Source organism: Erinaceus europaeus, chromosome 1 (genome assembly GCF_950295315.1).
Source record: "Erinaceus europaeus chromosome 1, mEriEur2.1, whole genome shotgun sequence".
Classification (NCBI taxonomy): Eukaryota; Metazoa; Chordata; class Mammalia; order Eulipotyphla; family Erinaceidae; genus Erinaceus; species Erinaceus europaeus.
This window is the reverse complement of record NC_080162.1, coordinates 152,735,836-152,752,521: the sequence shown is the minus strand read 5'-3', so window position 1 is coordinate 152,752,521 and position 16,686 is coordinate 152,735,836.

Sequence of the window (16,686 nt, the reverse complement as noted above, 5' to 3'; positions counted from 1 at the left end):
GGGGAGCTGGCTGGTAGTGCAGCTGGCTAAGTGCACATGGCAAGGAGTGAATTTCAAGGACCAGCGTAAGGATCCTGGTTTGAGCCCTCCCTGCAGGGATGGGGGAGGCAAGTGGTAAAGCAGGTCAGCAGATGTCTATCTTTCTCTCCCCCTCTCTGTCTTCCCATCCTCTCTCGATTTCTCTCTATCCTATCCAACAACAATGACAGCAATAACAACAATAATAATAACAATGATAAACAACAAGGGTAACAAAAGAGAAAAAATAGCCTCCAGGAGGAGTAAATTCATAGTGCAGGCACCGAGCCCCAGTGATAACCCTGGAGACACACACACACACACACAAGAAAAAGAATCACACTTTGAGAAGCATATCAGAAGTTCAGGGGGAAAATGTATTACTGTGTGTGTTAGACTTTACAGACAACTGAATGCAACAAGACTAAGAGAAGGCCTGAGCACAGGCAGATGTGAGTTAGTCACTACTAACACTTGAGGAAATAGTTTAAAGCTTCGTTTAACTCTCTTGTCAACCACCAGGTTCCAGATGCTAGCATGATGCCCACCAGACTTCCCTGGACAGACAAACCCCCCCCCCCCCCAGTATGTCCTGGAGCTCCGCTTCACCAGAGCCCTTCCCCACTAGGGAAAGAGAGAGACAGGCTGGGAGTATGGATGGACCTGTCAATGTCCATGTTTAGCGAGGAAGCAATTACAGAAGCCAGACATTCAACCTTCTCTCACAATGACCTTGGGTCCATACTCCCAGAGGGTTAACGAATAGGAAAGCTATCAGGGGACCAGATGGGATACAGAGTTCTGGTGATGGGAATTCTGTGAAGCTGAACCCCTCTTATTTGATGGTTTTGTCCATGTTTCCTTTTATAAAGAAAAAATTTTAAAAAGAAAAAAGAAAAAAATTTACCCTCGTCAGTTCAGATCAATTGTTTTGGAAGAGTTTTCACAGATAATTCTAATAACATTCTAATGATATTAAAGTGAAAATTTTGTTTAAAACACTGAATGCATGCATAATACAATAAGTATAGCTAAAAATTAAATGAAAAACAATGAAATATAATTGAAAAAGGGACTGAATTTAATCAGCACTTCAAATATGAGTATTGCCCATCCTTGCCATTTTCCTTCACCCTCTGTGAAGAAAAAATTTTTCAGTTCTTTGCCTATCTGAAAGTGTTGCTATTTCTTCAAGAGTAACTGACATTTTGTCATTCTTACACCAAAATATTTCAAAAGGATCCTCAGTGCTATCAATCTGCACATCTATTTGATATTGCTGGTGAGTGCCATTCAAGTTACCAAAATGTCACTGTATTCAAATATAATCATAGGCAACGTGGCAAAATTGCTTCGATAATTTCTCTATCTCAAAATACTCTTTGAAGGTTGAGTGTTATACTATTTTTTTATGAACAATATAACAGAGTTTCTCAGGCAGAGTAGTTTAAATAACAGAAATGTTGGCATATTCTTGAGTTTGTCCATGGGCACCTTTAAGTAAGAATTTGGCTGGTGAGATACCATCTAACCACTGTGAGAATGTCTTATGTCAAAAATGATAGCAACAACAAATATTGGAGAGGTTGTGGGGAAAAAGGATCCCTCCTGCACTGCTGGCAGGAATGTAAATTGGTCCAACCCTTGCGGAGAGCAGTCTAGAGAACTCTCACAAGGCTAGAAAGGGATCTTCCTTATGACCCAGTAATTCTTCTCCTAGAGATATATCTTAAGGACATGATCAGACCTATCCAAAAAGCTATGTTTACACCTATGTTCATAGCAGCACAATTTGTAATAGCCAAAACCTGGAAGCAACTCAAGTGCCCAACAACAGATGAGTGGCTGAGCAAGTTGTTGCTGAAGTCACTTATCAGGGAGTTGGTCGGTAGTGCTGTAAGTGGCCCAAAGCGCAAGGACCTGAGTAAGGATCCCGGTTGGAGCCACGGTTCCCCACCTGCAGGGGAGTCGCTTCACAGGAGGTGAAGCAGGTCTGCAGGTGTGTCTGTCTTTCTCTCCCCCTCTCTGTCTTCCTCTCCTCTCTCCATTTCTCTCTGTCCTATCCAACAATGACATCAATAACAACTACAACAATAAACAACAAGGGCAACAGAAGGGAATAAATTTTTAAAAATAAGTTACTAATCAATATGAGAGAGAGAAAATAGATTGAATGTCTCAAGATTTTTAATGCATAGACTTCAGTTCTCAGTATATTCCTTTACTCTAAGCACTTTAGGTTTCAAATTTGGAAACTGATTGAATTTCAACACCGGGATTAAGTTATTAATGCATTTTTAATCATAAATTTTTTGAAATACTAAACCACTCACAATCCTAGACCAGGGGGACCATAAGCAACTTGTCTTGTCAGTATAAGATATAGTTATTTGTAAATGACATAAATCATGGTAAGATCTTGTATGGGAACTCTGGGGCTTTGTTTGTTTTCCTTCATGCTTATTTTGATCCATATCATTTGATATCACATCTGCTGATCACAAGCCAGATCAATGCAACCTGTGCCACCATGACACATTTCACTTTGGACTGTGTCCAGAGATGCCAGGTCTGTGATACTAACCCTCCATCTCCAATACTCTGGTGAGAAATTTCCTAGATCATAGGACTCCTTAATTCCATTTCAGGTGGCACACCTCTTAACAAAGTTATAGAACTTAGATATAGACCAGGGCCCATGAGATAGGGCACATGTAACCATAAGTTAGGGGAAAATATATACCTTAAAGTGTGCAATAGTCTACAGTGACTCAATAAATGCAGCAAGCAAGTAGAAAGAACTAAAAAGGACAACATAAAGTACTTAATCAAATACTCTCTACTAAGATTTAGATACCCTCCTCACCTAGTTCCTATTTCACTTCCCTCAATCACTCAAAGCCTAACAGATAAAGTAAGGATTACAAAAGCTGTATAAGGGCAAGAGACCAGCACAGTTTAATGATGGCCCTTTTGGTCACAGCCATCCAGGGCCACAACCATCCAGGGCCATCCACTATCCAGGGTCCTATTCATGGAATCCTGGGCCTAGACCTCTAGCAGATCCCCCTCTACACCATCACTGGTCATCTCCAACATGAACATCATAAACCCTCTTGTGGGCTGCTACAGGACCTTTTCCTCAATGTACAACAACAGTGGTAGAAATTGCCCCACTTTCCAAAAGGAGGCTAGGTCAGCATAGACTGCCACTCAAGGGAGACTGGTCCTGAAATGAGCACAACTTAGAATGTTCCTAGCTATGATCATGGAAAGTGACCTCAGACGGACAGGGATGCTTAGGTTACACAGGCTCCTATGCTAAATACGAAGAGACATGGGCCCTGAGTCAGATCAATGGGATTTACAGTTAATGGTATTTATATGTTTTTCCCATATTTGGGAGCTACTCTCTGCCCTGATCCAGCTTTCTAGTCCTATTCCCAACTCTGACACAATCCTCCCAGACAGTACTTTTCAGCACCAGGAAAAGACAGTGGAACAGTGCTTTGGTGTATTTCCCTACCTCCCTTTTCTCATAGAAAAAAGTTAGACCAAGAAGAAATTCATTGACATTACACATCTGCAAGAAACTTGGTTCACTGATTTTTAAAAATAGGTTTGTGGGTTCATCTATGAGTCAAAAATGTATTTGTAACTATAAAGTCAAGTCATGAGATTTGTAGTCATTGGCAGACATACTCAGAGAAATTAGTTGAGTTAACCTAAGCATACAATCCCAACTGAAGTAGAAGAAAGTGATACTCCTTTCTTGTTTCAGTTCTCATAGTATAAGGAAATGTCCTCTCCACACTGTTTTGTAAACCGTCAGTCATAATGTGTTTCTTAGTGCTGGTTTCACTGCTTACAATGGCCCCAAGTGGGAGCTTTGTGATGGCACACCCAGTTGAGCTCACACATTATATCGTGCAAAGACCTGGGTTCAAGTCTCAGGTTCCCTTCTGCATGCAGAAGGTTTCACAAGCAATGAAATTGTGTTACAGGTCTGACTATATATATATCCTTTCCTTCTCAACTTCTTTTTGGTTCTATCCTAAATAAATAAATAAATAAATAAATAATGTTTGGGTTGGGGAGATAGCATAATGATTAAGCAAAGAGACTCCCATGCCTGAGGATCCAAAGTCCCAGGTTCAGTCTTCCACATCACCATAAGCCAGAGCTGATCAGTGCTCTGGTAAAATAAATAAATAAATAAATAAATAAATAAATAAATAAATAAATAATTTTAAATGGCCCCAAGTGAACTGTTGAAATGTTTCCTAGTATTTGTAAACACAAAACAGCTGTCATATGCCTTAAAAGACATAATAAGATGTCTTTAAATTATTACCTAAGTACAAAGTATCCTGGTATAAATATTGGCCTCAACCCAAAAATAATTTCTTTCTCCCAGTGACAAGTTATGCACATATTTTATGGTAATTACCAAATTCCTTTGTATACATAATGCATTCATATGCATTATGTCACTGCTAGGTTGTAAACTTGAAATAAGAGGTTCAGCATGTAGTTTATTTTTGTAAGCTCTATAGTGACTAGCACAGAGTCTCACTTATAATTATGCTTAATTTATATAATGTACTACATAATTAATATGTAAGTGGATGATGGATGGATGAACAGATGTATGGTTGTATAGATAAATGAACCAATAGTTTTAATCAGAGCCAGAAGATGAAAAGATAGATATATGAATAATAGAATCCAAGTATTAAAATTCCAGTGTGGTATTTGCTACTGGAAGACATAAGTTCTGTTTTATTTTTATATTTATTTACATTTATAAATTGAGTATTCCTTCAGAAAATTAACATTAGGGGATGGGTTATGGTGTGCCTGGTTGAGTGCACTTGTTACAATGCACAAGGACTCAGATTCAAGCCCCCTGCAAGGAACAGATTCAAGTCACCACCTGCAGGGGGAAAGCTCTGTAAGTGGTGAAGCAGTGTTGTGGTGTCTCTGTATCTCTCCCTCTCTATCACCCCTTTCCTCTCAATTTATGGCTTTCTCTATCCAATAAATAAAAATAATTTTAAAAGGAGAGAGAGAGAGGAAATTCACATTATACCAAAGACTTGGAAAAACTAAAAAGAGAATCATAGTCTTAAACTCCAAAGTAATAGATTCATGCATCTGCAAGAAACATTTATACTTATGAGACACATTGAGTGGTGCAGTATAATTATTGGTGTTATTAGTTCTGAAGGTGATTTCTATGGTAACTCAGTGCATCAATTCTGTGCACATTATTAATTCAAGAGATAATTTTTCAAACTACAAACTCATAGCTTGTAAGAAGGAATACATCCATTTAACAACTCAATTATTTCTGCTGCTTAATTGGCAGTATCTAGGTTTCCACAAAGGATTGATGTTCAGTTTCTTCTTGTTGATGACTCCTCTCTTGCACTTCACTTTCCTAGAAGCCTAGGATGTCACTGATGACAATCTCATTTCAGTATGCATATACATATCTCAAATGATAATTATGAAAAAATGTTAATGTTTGATCTAACTGTTCTTTGGGAAATGAACTGCACACCTTTTGGAATCAATAGCCATTTAATATATAAGAAAAGCAATTAGGTTAATGGCAGTCTAGTATTCTGTAATGACTCACCCACCTCTAAAAATCAAGTAATTTATTCCTTATTGACTAACAAAATTAACCCTAAGGCTATTACTAACTATTATTTACAATGAGAAGTTCTCAAATTTCCCAGCAACTTAATACAACTGTTATACTTGTGAGTCAAAGGTAATATTTCAATTTAAATTATGCCTCATCTTTCCTCACTTCCTTGTTTGCCTTCCAATAAGTTTAAGAACAACTTGGGCTTCACTTTGTCACAATGTTTGACCTAGAACGAATTACTTAATTTCTCTGAAATTCTGTAAAATCTTATTGTGCATTAATGAGATAATATGTGCAAAAAGCAGCACAAATACTTCACCAATAACTATATATTCTTGAGGTTAGGGGACAGGTAGATCCACAGAGAGATTATATAGTTTGCCACACCTAAAGCTTTGGGTTCAATCACTGGCACCACAAGGAAGAACCATGGGCAGCACTAACTGCTATGTGAGTAGTAGATCAGTATTTTCATGTCACCCCTACCCCTCTTTTTGTCTCTCCCTTTCCCTTCCTTTCTTTTATAGAATTTAAAAAAATGAGTGGAGAAGGCCACTCATGCAAGGTTCTTGGCTTATCACTGGTGATATATATAGAGAGAGAGATGTTGGCTAACAGACTCTGAGATTCAATCAATGATTGTGAATGTTCCTTCATGGAAGTTCTAACAGTATACTGTTGAGTTTAGTTGATGTAATTTTCTGGCTTCCGGAATCACTTGCCTCTGGAAGGACCAAATAAAGCTTTCATTTGATATTGACGGTCAATTTTCATCACACATAGCTCCCTATCCAAGGTGTATATATAAAAAATTAAATCCTAGAGTCAAATAACAGCTGAAAGAACTTGAGGATGGGAGGTGATGACATGAGTCAAGGAAAGGGTGAGAGGTCTGTAGGCTGTTCTGTTTTACCTCTTTGCAGATTTCAACCACCTTTACCACTTTCTTTGGTGTTCCTAACACAGTGCTGTTTCCTCTTCCTATATCTCTGCCTGAACCTATTCTATTTCATTATTATTAAATATTCAGTCCTGGTATTCTATTATTATCAGAGTTTCATTATTTTTTAGGTGTTCACTTGTTTGTTGTTTTCTGTTGATCCAGAGGCTAAATCACCACTTCCAGTTGACTTTTTCATTCAGCTATTGAGACAGAAAGAGAGAGAGAGAGAGAGAGAGAGGCAGAGACATTATAACACCACAGCTTCTTCCAGGGAATTGGCACCTCCTGTGTGGTTCAGAAGCTCATTTCTGACACAAAAGAGGGTATGTCAGTACCATCTCTAGACAGGGTCTTATGACATCCAGAAACTCAGTAAAACTGATGACTAGTGCCATTCCCACCACCAAAGGTCTGTGTGTCCCCAATCCCTCACCCCCCACCCCCAGTGAAGCTGAACATCTACCCTCACCCTCCACTCAGAGATTTTTACTTTGGTGCCATACCCCAAACTCAGTCAGATTTTGCTTTGAGTTTCCCTAGAGGGATAAAGAATAGTAAAGCTATCAAGGGAGGGGATTGGATATGGAGTTCTGGTGGTGGGAATTGTGTGGAAATGTACCCCTTTTATCCTATAGTTTTGTCAATATTTCCATTTTATGAACAAAATTTTATTTTAAAAAGTGATGACTAGCCAACTTCATAACTAACCCTGTTTGCTCTTACTCAGCTCTGCTCTCTATGATATTCTCTCTCTTGTCCATCTGGAGTCTATTGCATTTGACCTTGACTTGTCAGAGCACCTCTCAGTGTTAATCACCAGCTCTGGACCACATTGCCTGTGTGTACCCAGTGCTTGTCCCAGGTTAGAGCCATTCACATGGCTCTCATCCCAAATGCCACCTTTTCTTTAGGGTAGAGGCTCTCAAAGAGTGACCTACAGACTGTTATGGGACTCACACTCTTCAATAGCATGTATGATCAAAGCTATCTTCATAAAGATACTTAGACATTTTACATTGTGTGGATATTGTCTTTGATAGTACAAAAATAATGGAGGGTAAGATTGCTGCTGCTGCATATAAATTAAGATACTACACCAAGCTACTAAGTAGTATTGGAATTTGTCACTGCAATTTTTAAAGCCAGTTTCACTTAAGGACTTTAGTTTATTTGATGGTAGTAAAAAAAGAAATCATTAACTTTATAAAATCTCAGCTTAGAGTATATATCTTTTTAACACTTCATGTGAGGGGGGGCAGGCAGTAGCACAGTGGGTTAAGCGCACATGGTGGGAAGCACAAGGACTGGTGGAAGGATTCTGGTTCCAGCCCCTGGCTCCCCACCTGAGGGGTGGGTCACTTCACAAGCCATGGGTGTCTATATTTCTCTCCCCCTCTATGTCTTCCCCTCCTCCCTCAATTTCTCTCTGTCCTATCCAACAACAACAATAGCAACAATAACAATAACAAGGGCAATAAAATGGGGAAAATGGCTTCCAGGAGCAGTGGATTCGTAGTGCAGGCACTGGGCAGCAGCAGTGAAAACCCTGAAGGGGAAAAAAAAAACTTTATGTGATAATAATGGGGAATACACATAAAAATTTATTTTCTTTACCAGCATTATAATTTTATCAATGAAAAACACCTGTGCAACCATTTTGAATTGTAAACTAAATAAGCTTTTTTTTTTTACATATTTGTATTGCTTCTTTTAAATGTATCTATTTGATCACTTATTGGATAGAGATAGAAAAAACTGAGGTGGAAGGGGGAGGCAGAGAGGGAAAGGGCAAGAGAGACACTTACAACACTGCTTCATCACTTATGAAGGTTCTCTCCTGCAAGTGGGGACTAGGGGCTTAAACCAGAGTCCTTACACATGTAATATGTACACTCAAGCAGCTATGCCACTACTTTTTTCTTTTTTTGGAACACTCGTTCTACTAAAAGAAATACTGTAAGCCAGGTATGACTATGCAGAGTTGGGTATTAAGAATCCTTTATCTTCAAAATGAACCATTTGATCTTGCTGTTTTTAGGAGTAGAAATGTCACTATTAATTGCCAATGTAAGATCTGAACTTTCATGCAAAAATTAAGATATTAGAACTTCTCAATACTTATTTTTGCACATTTTATAATGTTTATATATATAATTATTATACTAAGAAATAGTAACAAGAACAATTTTGATATTATACCATGAAATGCATCATTTGGAAGATCGTCATAACTCTGTAGACTATTTTTTTCCCAAATACTCAATGCATGATGGCACCATACCATGCCTGGGTTTAGCTACATACAAAAGGAATCTATTCCAGGGAAGTCACTGCTGCAAAATCCAAGCAGCCAACAGATCAGATTTTCAGTCCTACATCTAACCTTTAAGAAACTGTGTGGAGGGGGTCGGGTTGTTGGCGCAGTGGGTTAAGGGCACGTGGCGCAAAGCTCAAGGACTGGTGTAAGGATCCCGGTTCAAGCCCCGGCTCCCCACCTGCAGGGGAGTCGCTTCACAGGCGTTGAAGCAGGTCTGCAGATGTCTTTCTCTCCCCCCTCTGTCTACCCCTCCTCTCTCCATTTCTCCCTGTCCTATCCAACAACATACAACATCAACAATGGTAATAATAATAACCACACGAGGCTACAACAAGGGCAACAAAAAAAAGGGGGGGGCGGGGAAATGGCCTCCAGGAGCAGTGGATTCATGGTGCAGGCACCGAGCCCAGCAATAACTCTGGAGTAAAAAAAAAAAAGAAACTGTGTGGATTAATTCAATCATGGTCATCATTTCATAATGTACACATGTACCAAATCATCACATTGTAATATATATTTTATATATGTCATATATACATGTAATTTATGTATGTTAGTTATATTTCAATAAGTTGGGGAGTCTACTGTCCTTTGGTAAGTCTGTCATAATATCCCAGAATAGTTTCCACACTTATCTGAAAAGACTACTAATCAGTTCCACCAATTCCCAACTACACATAAGTCTAAAACTGGGTTTTCATTATATACTTCAGTCAAAATCAAATGCAGAAGCAGATGTGAATATTTGAATGGTTTTTTTTTTATAAGCCAGACACTAAAGGAATTAGCAAAAGAGTAAATCAAAGCTGCTCTTTTTTACCAATTATATTGTTCATTTGGGAAATTAGAGTAATTTATGTTTCTATAATTATCAATTTGAAGTGGATTTAGGAAAATGCACTTCAAGCTTTCTCAGATTTAATTCCTGATAATGAGAATATGGAAAGCCATAGCTCATATTTAAAAAGTTCTTTAGGTCCTCTGTAACTTTTATTTTATTTTTTTATTTATTTAAAAAAGGAGACATTAACAAAAACATAGGATAAGAGGGATACAACTCCACACAATTCCCACCACCAGATCTCTATATCCCATTCCCTCCCCTGATAGCTTCCTATTCTTTAACCCTTTGGGAGTGTGGACCCAGGGTCATTGTGGGTTGCAGAAGGTGGAAGGTCTGGCTTCTGTAATTGCTTCCCCACTGAACATGGGCGTTGACAGGACAATCCATACTCCCAGTCTACCTCTCTCTTTCCCTAGTGGGGTGGGGCTCTGGGGAAGCAGAGCTCCAGGACACATTGGTGAGGTCATCTGTCCAGGGAAGTCTGGTCAGCATCATGCAGGCATCTGGAACCTGGTGACTGAAAAGAGAGTTAACATACAAAGGTCCTCTGTAACTCTTAAGAATGTAAAGGATCCTGAGATGTGAAGTTTGGAAAGTTCTGCTTTGTTCTCAAAAGCTTCCTACCATAAGAAATGAACACCCAAAATCCTAGACCAAGTAGATCAGAAGCATCCAATAGCACAGCTATATAAAAGATACTGGGTACTGTACAGCAAACCATAACAAAAGAACTTTTCAAAGTTAACCCAATTACCAAATAATGTGATGATAACATTAACTATCCATTGTCTTTTTGAACCCTAAGACAGCAGGAACCTCACATCTCCACTGTAGAGCCCCTACTTCCCCCAGTCCTGGAACCCTTGGACAGGGCCCACTTTCCCGTATGCATCTCCCAATCCATACCAAATAATATTGCATCCGCCGATCACAGCCTAACCAACACAACGATTGCCACCTCAACATGCTTCACTTCAGACTGTGTCCAGAGACTTCACGTGTGGAATGACAACCCTTCAGCTTCATTACTCAGGTGAGACCTTTCCTTTCATAGTATACTCTAATTCCATCTCAGGTGGTTCACTTTCTAACAAAGTCCCAAAACCTAGATAGATATACACCAGTTTCTGTGAGAGAGAGCATATGTTCACACGTATCCATAAACTACTGCAAAATATATACCTGAAAGCAGAAGTACACTAGAGTTTGCAGTGAGTACCTCCCTAACACTTCCTCTCCACTATTCCAAGTTTTGGGTCCATGATTGCTCAACAATTTGTTTGGCTTCGTATGTTAACTCTCTTTTCAGTCACCAGGTTCCAGGTGTCATCAGGATGCCGGCCAGACTTCCCTAGACTGAAGACCCCACCAATGTGTCCTGGAGCTCTGCTTCCCCAGAGACACACCCTACTAGGGAAAGAGAGAGGCAGACTGGGAGTATAGACCGACCAGTCAACGCCCATGTCAGTGGGGAAGCAATTACAGAAGCCAGACCTTCCACCTTCTGCAACCCACAATGACCCTGGGTCCATGCTCCCAGAGGGATAGAGAATGGGAAAGCTATCAGGGAAGGGGGGATATGGAGATTGGGTGGTGGGAATTGTGTGGAGTTGTACCCCTCCTACCTTATGGTTTTGTTAATTAATCCTTTGTTAAATAAAAAAAAAAGAAAGAAATGAACACCAGCTTCAAAATCCAAATGATGCTGAAATCTTACAGGGGCCAGGGGAGATTTCAGAAAAGACCCAGGAGATCTTTGTGTGTTTTCAGTTAGAAAATAGAGAGTTTGTTTGGCTTGGTGTTTGTTTGTTTGTTTTGTTTTTGTATTCTCCTTAGAGAGTCAGTGCTCTAAGATAGTTCAATGCATATTGATCAATACAGTGGAAGAACTCTAGACAAGAAATCAGAGGACAGTATATAACTGTGATAGAAAGCTAGTGATTTGCCATTCACAGGATTCATCTACAAAATAAAGATGTTAGATGAGTCCAATGTCTCAAGTCTCTTTAACATAGATATCATACTTGTTGCAATTTAGGGATGGATAACTAATCATGGTTTTCAATCTAGAGAAACTTAGAATGTTGAAAGTTATTTGCCTGCCCCAAAATAAGCCTTTATACTAAGAGTCATTAAAGCCTCATATTTTCAGGGACCTTTTAGTGACAAGAATAATCCTTAAAATACAATGCTAACAGAAAATAATACCTGCAGCTGGGGAAATAGCTCAACTGGTAGAACATCAAACTTGCATATCTGAGGCTCAACACTGTAATTACCAAACAAGTAATCTGGTATCTCTCCCTTTCTGTCAGTTTCCTATGAAAAATTTCCTATTGTATATAGTAAATAAAATATTTTTTACAAAAAGAACAAGAAAATGATATTCAAAGTTGTATACAGAGTATAGAACTTAATCTACTATATATATATATTGTTTTTTCACAAATACTTATCACTGGATGACAAAATCACCAATGATTGGCATTTTCTTCTTTGTGTTTATCTATTTACTGGGCATAATTAGAAAGTTTTTATCTCTTGTAACTTAGAATTACTTGATTCTCATGATAATGAGATAATGCAGGATAAGCTGTCATTGTTGTGTTGTATAGATAAGTATGGGTGATGCAAACGAAATAAAACAACCAATTTTTTAGGAGTTAGATATAGAAAATGAACCTTTTTTTAAGCAGAACAACTTGTTTAATAATCAGGAAAGTAGTAGGAAAGCTATTGGGGAGGGGATGGTATATGGAGTTCTGGTGGTGGGAATTGTGCGAAGTTGTATCTCTCTTTTTTTTTTAATTTCTTTATTGGGGAATTAATGTTTTACATTCGACAGTAAATACAATAGTTTGTACATGCCTAACATTTCCCAGTTTTCCATATAACATACAACCCCCACTAGATCCTCTCTCATCCTTCTTGGGTCTGCATTCCCCCCACCTACCCACCCACCCCAGAGTCTTTTACTTTGGTGCAATATGCCAATTCCACTTCAGGTTCTACTTGTGTTTTCTTTTCTGATCTTGTTTTTCAACTTCTGCCTGAGAGTGAGATCATTCCATATTCATCCTTCTGTTTGTGACTTATTTCACTTAACATGAATTTTTTAAGGTCCATCCAAGATCGGCTGAAAATGGTGAAGTCACTATTTTTTATAGCTGAGTAGTATTCCATTGTATATATAGAAAATGAACCTTCTTACCACTAAGATAAATTGTCTTTTCTGATTGTATAATTCTTAATAAATTTCTCAATAAAGCCCTGCAGGCATGGCCATTGTGAGAGTCTGGCGTGTGGCACTCCATATCTACTCTTCCTTTCTAGGCACACAGATAGTCAGAGTCTACATCTTTATTTGCAGACGGTGTGACCTTTGATTTACTCTTAGAGAGAATAAATTCAGTCCAAAACCATCTACATCACTTCACTTCAGAGGGTGGAAGAGAATTTCCTTTCAGGGTGTCAGTCTTTTTCTTTACTTCTTCTAGTAAGTTTAAGGTTTAGGTCTTTAATGTTTCTTGGACGAGAGTCTTTTAACCAAGTAATTCACAAATTAGGTAATTTAAGGAAAATTGCAAGATGAAGTTGAGGTATTCAGCAGCTGAAATTTAGCTGCCTCTTGTATATTTAACTTTCCTTATAAAGTGACTCAAAAGACCTTCTCTTGAATATTTCTTTTACCTGATAGCTTTAGCATTCTACTTCATCTCACCCAGCAGAACTCATCGAGTCCTCAAATGCATCTTGTCTGAGCATACAAATATTCTTCTTAGAAATATTTTTTGCTGGTAGAATATCTTGTCCAATTATAAATCATTTCTTTTTCTTCTCTATGCCATTCTCCTGAATTAATAGAATTTGGGTTTACTGGGTGGACATGAAGGAGAAAATCCAAATAATTTAAAGATAGAGCTTCTTTTCTTACAACATTGTTGCACAGTTGAGTACATTTGCAAGAAATCCTAGCATCTGGATACCAAAGGATTGGGTTCAGGTCTGTGGGATTTGGTAAAGGTCCAATTGTCACTTCTAGATCTGGTCCAAATTAACTTTCCTTCTGGTTTTCACAGACTCTCTGCCCCCTCTTTCCCCAATATGGATACTAATATCAAGTCAACCACAGTTACCAAGCATCCAAGATGTGCAAGTCTACCAGTCTGAGTGCCTACAACACAGCTGCACAGAATGACCCTCCTCACCCCCATAGAACTGCATGTGAGAAAAAGTGAAGACTAGGGCACTGCTAATGAGACTACTGTTACCCAAATTCATTGCACAGAGAAATACATACATAGGCATCATGAAGGTTAATGCATAACTCAAGAGCACAATTTACATTCCTCTTTCTTATGGACAACTCTATTTCCATAAAGAAAAAAGACCAACACTTCATTTCAGAAAACAGTCTTGTTCACCAGTAAGAGTGAAATAATCATAAGGATTACTTTGCTTTCAACTTGACCTCCAATTTCAGAAGCCAGAGATATGTAAAGTAAACTAACAATAGACCCAGCTTGCTATGGTTGTAGTGTTCAAGTAAACTTGTCAGAGCAATAAAAATAATAGCATTCATTATCAGACAGTGTTTGGCAAGAAAAAGTGGGATTTAGGAGGGGGAAAATAGTTTAAGGGCTCCCTTTCATAACACACTTATATGCTTTTCCTAAAATAATTTAGTTTATCATTTCTTTACCCACCCAGCTCCAGAGGAGCTGCTCCCTCAGTCATGTGTAACCAGCAATAGCTGGAGACAATGGGTCCCAGCCAGAATGCAACAACTTTGTGCTCTTCATTCATTTGTAACAACAATGACATCTGCAGCTCTCCTAAAAATAGTCTGGATCAGAACGCTTAGCAGCCTCTTCTGTGTTCTTGCAACACCCATCACCATTAGTATTAGGGGGGCCAGATGTTCCTGCCACCCAGAGGACTCACGTCACATTTGTGTGAAGGTTAGCTCATCCTCAGCCATAAGTTCCTGCTGAAAACTCCAGAAAAACACACCCAAATAGGGACATCTCATTTACAAGGGCAACTTTAAAGTTGTGTGTTCGTTTTGCTGTTCGTTTTTAATTTAACCACCTCATTGTGTACCAGCTGTGGTGAGAGGTCTCACAGACTCCACCACCCACCTCCTCATTCTCTCAGACTCTTAGTGTTTCACAGTTCCAACCAACAAGGAGGTAGGTGTGTGGGGGGGGGGATCCCTACTATGCAGAAAAGCAAGTCCACATGGGCTTCAAGTGCCTGTCCTGTCCTCCATTTTTTTTTTTTGCCTCCAGGGTTATTACTGAGGCTATGCCTGCACCATGAATCCACTGCTCCTGGAGGCCATTCCCCCCCCCTTTGTTGCCCTTGTTGCTGTAGCTTTGTTGTGGTTATTATTGTTGATATCATTTGTTGTTGGACAGGATAGAGAGAAATGGAGAGAGGAGGGGAAGACAGAGAGGGGGAGAGAAAGACAGACACCTGCAGACCCGATTCACCGCCTGTGAAGTGATTCCCCTGCAGGTGGGAAGCCAGGGGCTGGAACAGGGATCTCTATGCCACGTGGGCTTAACCCGCTGCACTACCACCGTATGCCCCCTCTATTTTTTTGTTCTCCTTTATTGTTCTTTATCCTTTTTTTTTTTTAGTGATTTAATAATGGTTGACAAGATTGTGAGATAAGAGGGGAACAGTTCTCACCTCCAGAGTTCCGCATCCCATCCCCTCCATTGAAAGCTTTTCTATTATTTATCCCTCTGGCAGAATGAACTCAGGATCATTATGGAGTGCAGAAAGTGGGAGGTCTGGCTTCTGTAATTGTTTCTCCACTGGACATAGGCATTGGCAGGTAGGTCCATATGCCCTGCCTGTTTCTATCTTTCCCTAGTTGGGTAGAGCTCTGGAGAGGTGGGGTTCCAGAACACATTGCTGAGGTCCTCTGCCCAGGGAATTCAGGTTGGCATCACAGTAGTATTTGCAACTTACTGACTCAAAAGCATTAAGATATAAAGCAGAACAAATCATTTAATAATCAGGAACCTAAAAGTAAGATTGTAGCAAATGAGATTGGGGGGGTCTTCATGTTGGAAGAAGCTAGGAAGTCTATTTTAGGCATATTCCAATGGATCCATGACTTTACTAACCTTCTCCTGAGCCCAATAGCTAACATGCAGGTGGAATAAAACTATTGTCTGGAAAGGTGGTGTCAGAGTTGAGAGTAGGACTATAAAGCTGGATAAGGGCAGAGAGAAGCTGTCAAATATGGGAAAATATATAAATATCACTCATTGTAAGCCCCATTGTCTGACCTAGAGCCCATTTCTATTCATATTTAACAAAGAGGCCTGTGTAACCTCTGCATCCCTATCAATTTGAGCTCACATTCCATGGTCATGACTAGAAACATTCTAGTCTGCATTCCATTTTGAGAACTGACCTGAGATTTCTGGAATTTAAATATTTTGACATAAAAAGAGTACAAGAAGAATAGCAATTATTTTAACTCTTTGCCTTGCCCCTTCTCCTACCACCTCCCCCTCAAAAAAAACTCCTGAGATGTCCACACTGCCTATCTTTCCAGAAAGAGTAGGTGGCAATGGCCTACCATAACCTGCACCAACTTGGAAATATGACTAGTTATTTTCCTGAAAAATAACTCTAGTAATAGGAGGCTTGCACAAAACACGAAAGCCACTTATCGTTACTCCATCACTATTTTCTACTTCAAAATAAAACCAACTTTAACTTCATTTTAAAAGGAAATTACATTATTTACAAAATATTCTAGTAAAAATTATGTTAGATACCATCACAATCTCTGTTCTGCAAGATGAAAAGAGCTCTGTAAGTGCATATAGGATTTGTTACACTATGAGAGATGTGGAGCAGTAACCAAAGCACACAGAACT